This window comes from Pleuronectes platessa, chromosome 7, assembly GCF_947347685.1.
Source record: "Pleuronectes platessa chromosome 7, fPlePla1.1, whole genome shotgun sequence".
NCBI classification, from domain to species: Eukaryota; Metazoa; Chordata; class Actinopteri; order Pleuronectiformes; family Pleuronectidae; genus Pleuronectes; species Pleuronectes platessa.
In genome coordinates, this window is record NC_070632.1 from 25,740,205 (window position 1) to 25,755,537 (window position 15,333).

Here is a 15,333-nt window from a genome sequence, read left to right on the forward strand (position 1 = left end):
GTAATCAAAGTCTCTAGCAGCATTTGATGAGGGTAGACATCCTGAAGGACAACCCCAACATGACATGCCAAGCAGTCCCGCTGCAATCACAGTCCATGGTCATCAACCATCCAGACCACGATCCAGCATCCAGACCAGACGCCACTCCAGTCCTCAGTCACCGTCCACCGCCGCCCACAAGGACCCATCACGAGCCACCACCGCGGTCCTGGTCCACCGCCCGTGCCCAATGCCAACACGACACAGGGTCCGCCACCAGCACCACGATCAGCCCACATGACTCAGAATCCGCCACACTGGATCCAACACCGCGACCCCCGGTGCGCGATCCACAAACCGCAATCCATGGTGCGGCCACAGAGGCCCTGGATCTGCGGGTGATAAAGCAAAGGGATTCCGGGGAAGGGGGATAGGGATGGAGGAGAGGAAGGAGAAGCTGGAAAGAGAAGCTCCGTGTGTCATGTGTAATAAAATAGAACAAGTAACGTTCTGGCGCACTAATTAGCTCTAACTATAAGCTTTATCAAAAAGGAAGGTTTTGAGCCTACTCTTTAGATTAGATTAGATTAGATTTCTTTTATTTATCCACACAATGGGGAAATTCACTTGTTACAGCAATAATAGAAAAACAGAATTAAAGTAACAGTGCCGAAGCACAATAAAAAAAAAGAAAAAAAGATCACAATATGTACACTACTAAAACTACACATAATAAGAGTACAGAAACAAACAACCTGCAAAACAGACACTGTGCAAAAGCAGGTGCTGGGGACAAAGTGGAATGATGTTAAGTGTTATTGTAATGAAAACAAAAATATGCAACAGTAGTGACCATGATACAGAAAATAATTAAAAATAATTAAATAATTAAAAATAATTAAAAAGTAAGTGACCATAATATAAATAATACTACAAGATAGCATACTGTAAATATACATATTGCAATGTAACCATTTTAAGTGACCATGATATAAATATAGATGTTAAGTGTTGAATATTATTGTGCATGGTAGTGAACTGAGTAAAAAAAAAAAATACAAACATAAATAAGAAAAATAAAAAAATACAAATACAGCTATGGTGAGAGGTTTAGTGGAGATAGAGATAATAGACAGGGACTACAACATTATCAGGTGGTGCTGGTGTTGTAGAGCCTGACTGCAGCCGGGATGAAGGACCTGCGGAACCTCTCCTTCTTACACCGTGGGTGTAACAGTCTGCTGCTGAAGGAGCTGCTCAGGGACCCCACAATGTCATGTAGGGGGTGAGAGGTGTTGCCCATGACGGACGCCAGCTTGGCTAACATCCTTCTGTCCCCCACTTCCTCAATGGAGTCCAGAGGACAGTCCAGGACAGAGCTCCCTCTTCTTATCAGTCTGTTGAGCCTGCTCCTGTCTCTGTCCGTGCTACCCCCCCTCCAGCAGACCACAGCGTAGAAGATGGCTGAGGCCACCACAGAGTCATAAAAAGTCCTGAGGAGAGCCCTGCACACTCCGAAGGACCTCAGCCTCCTCAGCAGATGGAGGCGGCTCTGGCCCTTCTTATAGAGGGCATGTGTGTTGTCAGACCAGTCCAGTTTGTTGTTGAGGTGAACACCCAGGAATTTGTAGTTCTCCACCACCTCTATGTCCAATCCCTGGATGTTCACTGGTGTTAAGTTGGATGCTTTTTTCCGGAAGTTCACGATCATCTCCTTCGTCTTGCTGGTGTTCAGCTGAAGCTGGTTCAGCTCACTCCAGCTGACGAAGTCTGTGATGACCGCCCTGTACTCCAGGTCATTCCCCTCAGGAACACATCCAACGATGGCTGTGTCATCAGAGAACTTCTGGATGTGGCAGTGTGTGGTGTTGTGGGTGAAGTCGGAGGTGTAGAGGGTGAAGAGGAAAGGGGAGAGCACCGTACCCTGAGGGGCACCTGTGCTGCAGAGCACCACGTCAGACACACAGTGATGGAGCCTCACATACTGTGGTCTCTTGGTGAGGTAGTCCGTTGTCCATGCAGCCAGGTGTTGGTCCACTCCCACGTTCTCCATCTTCACTTTGAGCAGTGAAGGCTGGATGGAGTTGAATGCACTTGAGAAGTCAAAAAACATGACCCTCACAGTGTTCCTGCTGTCCTCCAGGTATAGCAGGGATCTGTGCAGCAGGTAGGTAACTGAGTCGTCCACCCCAATCCCAGGCTGGTAAGCAAATGGCAGGGGGTCCAGCTGTGTGCCCACCAGCAGTCGTAGGTGTCTCAGGATGGTGTTATGGTTCCTCTATGTCAGATACGACATGCCTGAGTGACTGCGGATGAGCTTCCATATCCTTCTCTCATCACAAGCGAAATGGGAGTCTTTCTTATATGGCCTCGATGAGTCTTACACTCAACGAACTAAAACACAACTGAACAGTGGATATTACCCATGATCCACGTGGCATCTATTGCACTTCTGTCCGTCCTGGGAGAGGGATCCCTCACATGTGGCTCTCTCTGAAGTTTCTATGTATTTTTACCCTGTTAAAAGGGTTTTGAGTAGTTTGTCCTTACTCTTGCTGAGGGTTAAGGACAGAGGATGTCACACCCTGTTAAAGCCCTATGAGATGAATCTTAATTTGTGAATATGGGCTATACAAATAAAATTTGATTGATTGATTGATCCCCTGCCTCCTGAACCAAAAGAGAAACTGCAATAACTAATGCATCAAACTTTGTTAAGTATTTCTCACCTTTTCAAAGTTTCCTGGCTGAATATTAAAGATAAACACCTGTTGACTCCCAAGTCTTTTTCACTGATCTACAGTTTTGCATTACAGCTGAATTTGCTGGGCTGGATTCTGACAGTCTATTATTCAGTTCCACACTTCTCACAGAAGATCATACCCACTTTTCATGTAATTCATGAATTCATGTAGAACAAGAGTTAGGTCAGTGTACCAACATTTTGAAGCTTCTATTTGTTGTAAAAGTATTCAGTGTTGCTTTAACAATACAATGTAAAATTCACCTTAATCCCTTCAACGTGTCTGTCTTACTAAAAGGACGACCTGACCGCAGTCCTGCACTTTGCATTATCATTAGACTAATGAACATGTAAACAACACCCTCTTAAGCTTGACACACCAGGACATGACACACAGAGACATCCAAAAGTAGGCCAGAGGAGTGAGTGTCAACTAATCAGACACACAGCATGCAGAGCAGAGAGACATGAGGCATTCAGAGCAGACCGAGGGATCCCTGGCCAGGAGCACGGTGACAATACAACACCACAATCCTCCTAGATTAACACACAGAGGGCCATTCTGACAGACAAGCATTACGCAGGGGGGGAGACCTGGCTGGCTGGCCTGAGGGTGGGCAGGGTGGGAGGAGAGTGTTGACATGAGAGTATGAGAGTGTGTGAAAGAGAGAGCAGAAGAGGAAGTCATTGGTTTGGGTTTGTGTTACACTTTGGATAGCGATCTTACTTAAAAGGGATAGCTCACAGAAATTTCTAATTTTCAACTGACTGACATCGGCATAGTCGATGGAGGGGTGGTAGGTGATTGATTCCACAGAACACTTTTGAAGTCTCAGGGGTCCACAGCGTCGAGCCAAATACAATACAATAGAAGTAAGTGATGAACCCTTCAAATGTTATAAAAATAAATAAAAAGATAAACAGAACATGCCTCCATACTGCTCATGTTTGGAAGCACATACTATAAACACAGGGCAAGTGCGCGATGCGTGTGATAATTGATATATCAGCTAGCATCGCAACTTCTGCTTGTGGACTTTAAGTATTAAAACTTGGTGTAAATGACACCGTTTCAAGTCAAATTTGAATGTCTGGGCTTACGGACACTTAGATGACACCACACGAGCAGTATGGAGGCATGTTGTGTTTTTTTCTGTTTTTTTATTACGTTTAAAAAAGGAGTCACTATTTACTTCGATTGTTTTGTATGTGGATATTTGGATGGATTTTTCATACAGTATTGACCATGAATTTAATTCAGTTAACACCTGAACTTTCATGTCCCATGTTCATGTTTGTCTCCACAGCAGAGACAAACATGAAGTTTGTTTGCATGAAGTACTATGATATTAGCAACAGCTTTGTGGATTTGTACAGTTTGTATTTTCTTTTATATGAACATATACTACTATATACTTATTTTTTTGACTGGGAACCTAGTTCAAAATTGTGAACTATGAATGAGAACTAGGTCATTTAATTTTAAACATGAGATAGCAAATTTTGAGTTTGTACTTGCACAACACCTCTCCTGGAACCGTCACCTTATCGTGGTGGAGAGGTTTGCGTGTCCCTATGAACCTGAGGGCTGTGTTGTCTGGAGCCTTGTGCTCCTGGTAGGGTCTCTCATGGCAGAGTGGTCTCAGGTGAGGGGCCAGACTAAGAATGGTTAAAAAAAAAAACCTCAATGAATAACGGAAAAAGAGGAGATGTGACCCGGCCCGGAGGAAGCCCGGGGCCCCCGTCTGGAGCTAGGCCCAGACGGAGGGCTCGATGGCGAGCGCCTGGTGGCCGGGTTTGCCACGGAGCCCGGTCGGGCATAGCCCGAACAAACTACGTGGCACCCCCCCTCTCTTCATCCCATGGGCCCACCACCTGTGGGAAGACCCATTGGGGTCGGGTGCGCAGCCACATGGGTGGCAGCGAAGGTCAGGGGTCTCGACGGACCAGACCCGGGCGGCAGAAGCTGGCTCTGGGGACGTGGAACGTCACCTCGCTGTGGGGAAAGGAACCGGAGCTTGTGAGGGAGGTGGAGCGCTAACAGTTAGATCTGGTGGGGCTTACCTCCACCCACAGTCTCAGCTCTGGTACCGTACTCCTGGATAAGGGTTGGACTCTATTCTTCTCCGGAGTTGCAGAGGGCGTGAGGCGCCGGGCGGGTGTGGGGATACTCATAAATCCCCGGCTGAGCGCCGCGGTGTTGGAGTTTACCCCGGTAGACGAGAGGGTTTCCTCCCTGCGCCTAAGGGTTGTAGGGGGGAAAACTCTGACTGTTGTTTGTGCGTATGCACCAAACAGCAGCTCAGAGTACTCGGCCTTCTTGGAGACCCTGAATGGAGTCCTGTATGGGGCTCCAGTAGGGGACTCCGTAGTTCTGCTGGGTGACTTCAACGCCCACGTGGGCAACGATGGAGACACCTGGAGAGGCGTGGTGGGGAGGAACGGCCTCCCTGATCTAAACCCGAGCGGTCGTTTGTTATTGGACTTCTGTGCTAGTCATGGATTATCCATAACAAACACCATGTTCGAACATAAGGGTGCTCATAAGTGTACCTGGTACCAGAGTACCCTAGGCCGAAGATCAATGATCGATTTTGTGATTGTGTCATCTGATCTGAGGCCACATGTTTTGGACACTCGGGTAAAGAGAGGGGCGGAACTGTCATCCGACCACCATCTGGTTGTGAGTTGGATCAGGGAATGGGGGAAATTTCCGGATAGACCTGGTAAGCCCAAACGAGTGAACTGGGAACGTCTGGAGGAGGCCCCCGTCCTAGGTATCTTCAACTCACACCTCCGGCGGAGTTTTTCTGGCATTCCTGTGGAGGTTGGGGGCATTGAGCCAGAGTGGGCGGTGTTCAAAGCCTGCATTGCTGAAGCTGCGGTGGCTAGCTGTGGCCTCAGGGTCTTAGGCTCCTCAAGGGGCGGTAACCCTCGGACACCGTGGTGGACACCGGTGGTCAGGGAAGCCGTCCGATTGAACAAGGAGGCCTTCCGGGATATGATATCCTGGAGGACTCCGGACTCGGTTGCAGGGTACCGACAGGCCCGAAGGGCTGCAGCTGCTGCCGTGTCGGAGGCTAAGCAGCGGGTGTGGGAGAAGTTCGGAGAGGCCATGGAGAAGGACTTTCGGTCGGCACCAAAGTGTTTCTGGAAGACTATCCGGCACCTCAGGAGGGGGAAACGGGGAACCATCCAAGCTGTGTACAGTAAGGATGGGACTCTGTTGACCTCAACTGAGGAGGTCGTCGGACGTTGGAAGGAACACTTTGAGGAACTCCTGAATCCGAATAACACGCCCTCTATGTTGGAGGCAGAGCTCGAGGTTGATGGTGTTTCGTCGTCAATTTCCCTGGTTGGAGGTCACTGAGGTAGTCAAACATCTCCGCAGTGGCAAAGCCCCAGGGATTGATGAGATCCAGCCAGAAATGCTAAAGGCTCTGGGTGTTGAGGGGCTGTCATGGTTGACACGCCTATTCAACATCGCGTGGGAGTCGGGTACAGTGCCAAAGGAGTGGCAAACCGGGGTGGTGGTTCCCCTGTTCAAAAAGGGGGACCAGAGAGTGTGTACCAATTATCGGGGTATCACACTTCTCAGCCTCCTTGGTAAAGTCTACTCCAAGGTGCTGGAAAGGAGGGTTTGGCCGATCGTCGAACCTCAGATTGAAGAGGAACAATGCGGTTTTTGCCCCGGACGTGGAACTACGGACCAGCTCTTTACTCTCGCAAGGATCCTGGAGGGGGCCTGGGAGTATGCCCATCCGGTCCACTTGTGTTTTGTGGATCTGGAGAAGGCGTATGACCGGGTCCCCCGGGAGAAACTGTGGGAGGTGCTGCGGGAGTATGGGGTAAGGGGGTCTCTCCTCAGGGCCATCCAATCTCTGTACTCCCAAAGCGAGAGCTGTGTTCGTGTCCTCGGCAGCCAGTCAGTTTCGTTCTCAGTGGGTGCTGGTCTCCGCCAGGGCTGCGCCTTGTCACCAATCCTGTTTGTGATATACATGGACAGTATATCGAGGCGTAGTCGTGGTGGGGAGGGGTTGCAGTTCGGTGGTCTGAGGATCTCGTCACTGCTTTTTGCGGATGATGTGGTCCTCATTGGATCATCAGCTTGTGACCTTCAACACTCACTGGATCGGCTGGCGGCCGAGTGTGAAGCGGCTGGGATGAGGATCAGCACCGCCTAATCTGAGGCCATGACTCTTAGCAGGAAACCGATGGATTGCTTACTCTGGGTAGGAAATGAGTCCTTAGCCCCAGTGAAGGAGTTCAAGTACCTCGGGGTCTTGTTCGCGAGTGAGGGTACTATGGAGCGTGAGATTGGCCGGAGAATCGGAGCAGCGGGGGCGGTATTGCGTTCGCTTTACCGCACCGTTGTAACGAAAAGAGAGCTGAGCCGCAAGGCAAAGATCTCGATCTACCGGTCGATCTTCGTTCCTATCCTCACCTATGGTCATGAGGGCTGGGTGATGACCGAAAGGACGAGATCGCGGGTACAAGCGGCCGAGATGAGTTTTCTCAGAAGGGTGGCTAGCGTCTCCCTTAGGGATAGGGTGAGAAGCTCAGTCATCCGTGAGGAACTCGGATTAGAGCCGCTGCTCCTTTACTTAGAAAGGAGTCAGCTGAGGTGGTTCGGGCATCTGGTAAGGATGCCCACTGGGCGCCTCCCTTGGGAGGTTTTTCAGGCACGTCCAGTGGGGAGGAGACCTCGGGGAAGACCCAGGACTAGGTGGAGAGATTATATCTCAACACTGGCCTGGGAACGCCTCGGGATCCCCCCGTCAGAGCTGGTCAATGTGGCCCGGGAAAGGGAAGTCTGGGGCCCCCTGCTTGAGCTGCTCCCCCCGCGACCCGACCCCGGATAAGCGGATGACGATGAGTGAGTGAGTGACTTGCACAACACTGTTAATAGATACTGCAATACCACACAACAGCCCCAGGTGTTGCCATATAAACTTTACACAGGCATTGGAAAGAGAGTTACAAACAACACTACAGGCATCACAGAGATGTTGTTTGTTGCAGGGCCATTGTACTTTTGCAGGCATTACATTTTTCTGGTAGAATGCTAATTTTAAAACTCCTTACACAGTTGAAGTAACATAGTTATAAACAGCAGATGCTTCCATGTGTCAATCACCAGCTACAGCAACCGTGTTGTGATGAATACTGGTATTATCTTGACGTCATATCCAGAACTCATGATTTATCATCTTTTACATCACTATTCAAGTTTTTTTTAAGACGTTAATATCCCATTTATAAACTGAATTATATTGTGGTGTCTGGTATTTATCATAAACTTAACTGTTTAACATGATGTCTACTGTATGAGTAATAAAGACAAAAGGCAGATGGAAAGCAGTCATATCACAGAGATATTTGTAATTAATCTGTTATGTTTGTGAAGCTTCATGAGTTCAAAGACCATAACAGTATTACTGCCTATTACTACATACTAATATACACTGACTCTTTGTTAACCTACTGCACTTTGTGTGGTTCACTTGATGAGTTTAATTGTCATGAGCCAACTGAGCATGGGATGTATTCTTCACTTGAAACAAATCTTTTGGACCTTTGTCTCTCCACATCTCATTGGTCAAGTGTACTTTGCTGTTGCACATTTGCTAAAACTGATATGTTGACATATGCACACCACTGGACCATACAGAATCATGTTATTCCTTAATCATGTGATCCATGTTCCAGATTCTGATGAAGAATTGATGTTTGTACATGGGAATTCTCTCTTGAAGGTTAAATTTGATTTATACAGTCATGGACATTATGGAGGCTGAACTCTCATGAAACTCAAACTTGAGTTTAACTTGAATTGAGTTTGCAAGCTTGTTATCCATTGATGGTTCAGTTGACAAACAATAGTTCAGTTCAGTTTATGAGCTTGTTTCTAGTCAACAGTCACGTTCCTGTTATATTTTCATGTATTTTGACCATTGATATAGAAAAGTCAAAGTTGCAGCTCTCGATCCTGCAGGTAAATGTTTAACAAATTCACCAAACAGCCACATTCCAAGACGTTCCCTCTGGGATCTGGGTCTTAATGTGGAACGGCATGGATCGCTTCCTCTGACTTCATAAGGAATAAATGCGCATTTGTCCAGGAGTTTCCAGGGGGAACAATGATATCATTAGACCCATAGTGTTCTGGGATTTCCTGTTACACCCAAAGGGCTTTCGATTCTACGGTCTGAGAAAAACATAATCTTAAGGACAGTATAGGGAGGTGTGTGTGTGTGTCTGTGTGAGTGTGCGCCTTGAGTTGGGTAAATACCTGTTTGCATGCATGGTTACATGTATTGACAGTATAAAGTATTAATGTGTCACTGTGTCTGACTTGATATGTTTAATGTATGGTTGTAAATTGAGCCTTTTTCCTAAACAAATATTTTCCTAAGTATTTATTCACCAGTTAAAGATATAAATCATTTCTCGACATTGATTTATTGTGGAAGATCATCTTAAATCATTAAAATATTTGCGTCATAATAATTTTCTCTGCCATAATTAATTGATTTGGCTCAGATTGGAGCCAAACCAGAAATTTTGCGTGTGTGAAAACGTGTGATAAATGAGACCCAGACCATCATGTATGTAAACCCAAAGTTTCCACCACAGTGAAAAAAATTATGCAGAGCTTGTCACCTCACATTTGTTTGGAATGGGTTTTAATTTGACTGAGCAGGTCTGACTTAAACAGCAGCAAAGGTTGATCAAAATAAAAGCAGAGATTGTGCCTGTATATAAATGCATACGAACGTGCCTGTCTGTTTGTAACAAAAACATTCTGTGGTATGTTGATCTTAACCATAAGTGTTTGTATGAGGTTGTCTGTCTGTGTGTATTGGTCTCTGTTAGTACAGAATGGTGCAGCCACTGCTGGAATTACACATGGACAGTATCTGTTTTGAAGAAGTCTGAGTTTGCTGACAGTCCTGCAACTTCAAGGGTCAAAGGTTTGATCCCAGCTGAAGTGATTACTTGCAGTCACTGTAATAAAATGCACCCGTACGGCCCCTGAAAACCCTGCTTTTGTTTTTTGGGTAAAGGAGGTAGGAGGAGCCAGCCTGGAGTTTGGCAAATCCAACGGCCATTTTCTCTCTTTGTGAGTGACTCATTCAAAATTCTTTCCAGTAATAATGGATATTGCTTTCTGGCACAGAGCAACTGGTAGTGAAATGAGCCTGTTAAAGACAGAAAATGATCATTAGTCTGCGACAGAGATGTATATTTAAACAGGAAGATAGAATCAAGAATTCTGGAAATTGAATTAAAGTGTGTGGGACATATACAGAGGAAAAAATGCAGCTGTGATAAATATAATGAAATGATAGCAAAAACACATATGCATAAATAAACTAGGAAAACAACAAAATGAGGCCTGTTATAACTCTTCTGACCTACAGATAATATGAGGTTGGTTTCTTTCTGATGAAGAAAAGAAAAAGTGATTCCTTTAGCATCAACTTCCATCCTCTTGCATCTCCAGCTTTTCCTGGCAAGTTAAGAGGAAATAAATAAAATCATAAACCTGTCTTCATTAAAATCCTAATTATTGTTACACAGTCATGCCATCATCACCCCCCGGCAACAGTAACCTGAGAAACAAGACGCTGAGCTTTCAAGAGAGAAATGTGCAAGAAAAACAACTCAGAGGTCGAGAAGAATATTGAAGGGGATGAAAAGAATACTTGTGAAATATTTTCTTTACAGAAATCTTATTTTCCTATTTTGCTACACAAAATCTCGACAATATCTAGATAATACAAGTTTTCAGTGCATTTTAAAAGATGTAAATCCTGGGCCAACGATGGTAATTGTATACAATAATCTCCATACTGTGCAGCCAGAATATTTAGCCAGGTCTTTACAGAACAAATTACTTAATTACTAGTTGTAAAATAACAAAGTCTGAACCCACATATTTCTAGAACATAGTGTTCCTAGAGTGATGCTCCAAGCTATGTACTAGCAAAAGAACAACAGATTAATAAAAGATGTTGTGAGCACAGCAGTTTTAGAGAGATACAAGTAAAAGGTATAAAACCTAATTAACATTTTTTGTCAGTACAAACAGCATAGAGTGTAGAAGTTATACTAGTGACTCCTCACCTTTCTTCCTGCTCAGCCCTCAGTTGCGGTGAATGGATGGAGAGATGAGAAGAGGGGGACGTTTTTTCAAGGGAGTGATGTCCTGACAGGCCCCGGCATACTGACGCATTGACTGTCACATTTGTTCCAAGCAATGGAAACATTTCACAACCAGCTCCAAAGCCAATCAAAACCATTTTCCAAAATAGCCCCGATCAGTCTCACAAACTGTCCCACAAAGACAACATCTGGCCAAGTGTCACCTGCCGCTCCACTTTCCCTCCACCTGCTGCACGTATTCAGTGTGTGAGGGAGGCTGCTCCTGAGTTTGGACTACAAACCTTTTAAATGGTATCAGGGCTCTTTTTTCACCCTGAGGTGAAAATATTTGGGATGAGGAGGAGGCAAAGAACAACACAACATGAAGCAATGTTTGCTATAAAGACCCTGATTTGTCCAGACATGAGAAAACAACACATCTGACAATGTAAATGCAACCCTGATGTCATGGGCTTCTTAAACCTTACCCCATCTGTTATTTGTGTGTAACTTTGTCTGATAGCAGCTTCATAATGCTACCAACAAATAATACTGCATCTCAGGGTATGGACATGGTCATCATTGACCCGGATTATAGGTTTGAGCTCCTTATGAGGTTGGAAATTAATCAATAAACCTTAAATATCAATTTGATCTCTTCCACGACACTCACTAAAGGGCCAAACCCACAGAGATGGGTCTCTAGAAACACTCTGCCAGCAAAACCATTGTTTCCTATGCTGTGGTGCACATGGCAGTCGCACACATGTTTTTCCAGCGGATTTTAAATGCACACAAAAGGTCAAATATCATCAAGTTTTCAGCGCAAAGTGTGACGTCACAGCACTCATCAAAGTCCCACTTGTCTGAGGCAGCCAATCAAATCAAGAGAGAGGGAGGCTTTAACACTTTGCCCCTCCCTGTTTGGTGCCCTGTAAACAGAACGGCGGTAAATACAGACAAACAATTTAAATTTGTGGTATTTTTTCTCAAAGAACTGTCAAATTCAGGGTAACCCCATAATTTGAATAACCACTGGGGAATTCAGGCCTGGAGTTGCATGAGCAGCCAAGTGAAACTCTTTGCTAATGATACATATGCCGATGCACACAAGGCCCACTACACTTTTCATAAGCGTTCTTGAAGCAACCAGGTATGTTGTGGCCCTTTAGGTGAGGATCAGATCTTCAAATACGTTTAAACTAAATTTTACAAACTGCCATTTAATCATGTTGCCAATATTGTCTAACTGTAGTTCAACATATAGGATGATTAGGGGTTAATATCTCTCCCGCCGCTCTGACACTGTATACGTCCAGACCAGTGGACTATTGTGAGGAGCTTTGAATACAACCATTTACCAAACTGTGCTACAGAAACATCAGCATTGTTGCTTCGATCACACAGGAAACTATTGTTGCCGGGAAAACACTTGAATAGTTTTTGATTACATTTCAGTTTCACACCCTTTTGCTGGGAGCATGACCCATAAAAGCTTTGTGTCATCAACCTAAGAGGGTTTGAATTTTTTGAACATTGGTTGTGTGGCTTGTTATGCTCTTACTTAGTGAAAGTAAAAAGTCTCTAATGCAGCACGTATCTCAACGAGAATATAGCAACAACATCATTTGCTCTGCATTCCCTTTAATCTTTTAGTAACACCCTGTCATCCCAGGCCTCATAGACATGTCACGCCTTGTGCCAAGAAGATATTATTTCCTCTCATGTATGGCCGACAAAGAATTACTCTCTTAAGTGGTAAGTGTTGGTTCCAACCAGGTGGAAGACTGATGTTTTCCTCTCTCCTTGAGAGTGATTTTGTGGCTTCGCATCACAGGAACATGACGGATGACAACATTGGAAGGTATGCACAGCAGCTGTTGGGTCTTGCCCTGTACCACACTGGTATATTGTTTTCAGTGTTGAATCAGTCAGAGTTGATGGACCCATATAACCATTGATAGACTTCATGTTTTTCAGCTGTTTGGCAGATATGTTCAAAACAGACTTTGGGAGCGGTTGAGCCTGTGTAAAAGAGAAATGATTTTAATCCTTTTTAAATATAAATACCAATGTGTAAAAAGGTTCTAATAAAAGTAATATTTCCATCAAACAAGCCTTCACAAAGGTGTGACAGTCCCTTTACAATGAATCAAGCTGCATTACATCTAATTTTATAAATCAGTCAAAATGTGCCTGATGTTTTCATATTCATAAATAGTTTCCTGGGAAATCATTGAAAGTGATAAAAAACAAACAATGTTACAGAAAGTGAATTTATTTTTCTTGGATCTGCCCCCTGACTGGATTCGTAACAATCTGAAGGGTTCTTTCCCATCTTTCATCCACGTTCCATTGTAATCTGTCCAGTAGTTTTTGCGTAATCCTGCTAACATAAATCTAATCCATGCTGCATGGTTGCTAATGTTAGCTAATGTTGGCCAACTCTAGAGTATTTCTGTAAAACTAGCACAGAGGCAGTTTTCTGACTTGTTCTACTTTTACAAGTTTCCATACATTAACTTTACCATTATCCCATAAATACACTTTGTGGCCAAACTGGTTGCTGTTTACCAAGAGTTATACTGGCTCCTAAATGTACTCACTATGCACAATGGGCCCTTTCTGAGTGTTTCAATTACATTATTTCCCTATTAAGCAACATTTTAATGCTATGGCTTATCCATATGGTGCTGAGTCAAGCTGTATCTGTATATTTCACTTTGTTTTATGTTTGGCAAAACATCACTGGAGTGGAGTTTACATGTTCTCACAGTGTCTGTGTGCGTTTTCTCTAGGTACTTCCTCCCACAGGCCCAAAACATGCAGATTGGGTTTAGGTTGATTGGAGGGAGTGTGAAAGGCAACCTTTTTAGGGTGTACTTGGTATCTTGCCCAATGTCATCTGGGACCTGCAACCCTTAACACAGTAACTTGGTATAGATAATGGATGGATGGACGGACTGGTCTTCTTTACCACACCACTTCAGGACTAGAAACAAATCTGTTTCTGGTGTAACAATAAGTAAAACTATATGTTCCTCTACACAATAAGTTATCTACAGCATGTAATACTTTAATTTAATTTAAAAACTTTCATTATTTATGTATAGTATGAATTTGAGCCCGGCAGGGTATTTATATATTAAATGATTATTAATTTGATCATCCTGTATTCATGTATTGAAATTACTTACTCTTACTTAACCATCTTAAGTTTACTTACTTTTTCTGAGCCAATGAGTTTGTATACTAAATTGGGGGTGATATACGAATAAGGCTTGATTGGCTCATTGATCATCACCCGTGCATCTACAATTGGTCTTTTTTATTTCTGTGTTCCGTTGCAAGTAGAGAATGAGTATAAGACAAAAACAAACATCACCTCAGAGCTTCAGAGGTAAAAAGCCTAGCATGTGTTATAATATGCAAAACTGTGTCTAAGAGTATATGAGATGTTTATTCACTGTGCCCTCCTACTTTTTAGCTAAAGTAATGGCATAAGGAAGGTCCTGTCCGGCTACTCTTGTCTGAGAATGCCCTCAGGATTAGGGGTGTGACTTTAAAGCCCCCTGGAGTGTGACTGTGGTAAAAAGGAAAGAAAAAACAGATACAAAGCTGTAGTGAAGTGCCCCTCTCACATAATAACAGGGTAGAAAAGATGCATGAACCTTGTTTATGCTCTATCTGGACACATACATATCCAGTTTGAGTGAAACTGAAAAAATCAAGTAATGTGAAATAAGATTTATAATACATAATAACCTAGTATATGTTGATGTGAAATGATGTTCCAGGAATAAGGATTGTATGAGCTCCATCACTCAAGAGGTTTCTGCCTCTTCTAACCATAACGCCTTACTCATGCTTTCAACCCTGACACCAATGCGGGCTGGGTCTGACACACCCATCTGCTCCATGAGAATCAGCATATCGTCCTCAAGATACACACACACACACACACGTCTGCACCAGCCCACATTTCTCAAACCACAGCAGCTCTGACTGGAAGGTCTGAATAACTGTTTAAAGATGTGTGCAGCTTTTTTCTGTCTTTTTTTAGCTCTGCATGCTCCATCAACCTCCATCAGGCACAGGAATGTTTGGGCTTGGCTTTTAGTTGGCAAAAATAAGATGAGTGAAATTGTGTTCTCAACAAATATCACAAACACATCACAACAATTTTCCAGATAGATGTGTTGTCTTTCTGCTCATTTTTTAATGTGGTTATTCACTTTAAATGCAGCAGCCATAATGTAACAGATCAGTATTATAAAATATCCTTAAAATATATATATAAATTACCGACTGAACAATTGTCGAATATGGATGAGATTCCGATGGATACTAGGCTGGCTTGTCAAATGTGAAATGAAGAGCCCGTTTTATGCACTGATTTAACAGCCTTGATAGAAAATAAATAATTTAATCTAAAAAACGTTGGAATTTAAAATGACACTCAG

At 44.0% G+C, this 15,333-nt stretch overlaps 1 long non-coding RNA gene across 1 annotated transcript; it reads right to left on the reverse strand.

Moving 5' to 3' along the window:
• Positions 1–9,533: 9,533 nt before the first annotated feature.
• On the reverse strand, positions 9,534–10,881 carry LOC128445092 (uncharacterized). The gene is made up of 3 exons (XR_008339247.1): positions 10,853–10,881; positions 10,145–10,235; positions 9,534–9,924 (listed from the first exon to the last, which is right to left on the reverse strand). It is a non-coding gene; the product is annotated as an uncharacterized LOC128445092 (long non-coding RNA).
• Positions 10,882–15,333: the final 4,452 nt, after the last annotated feature.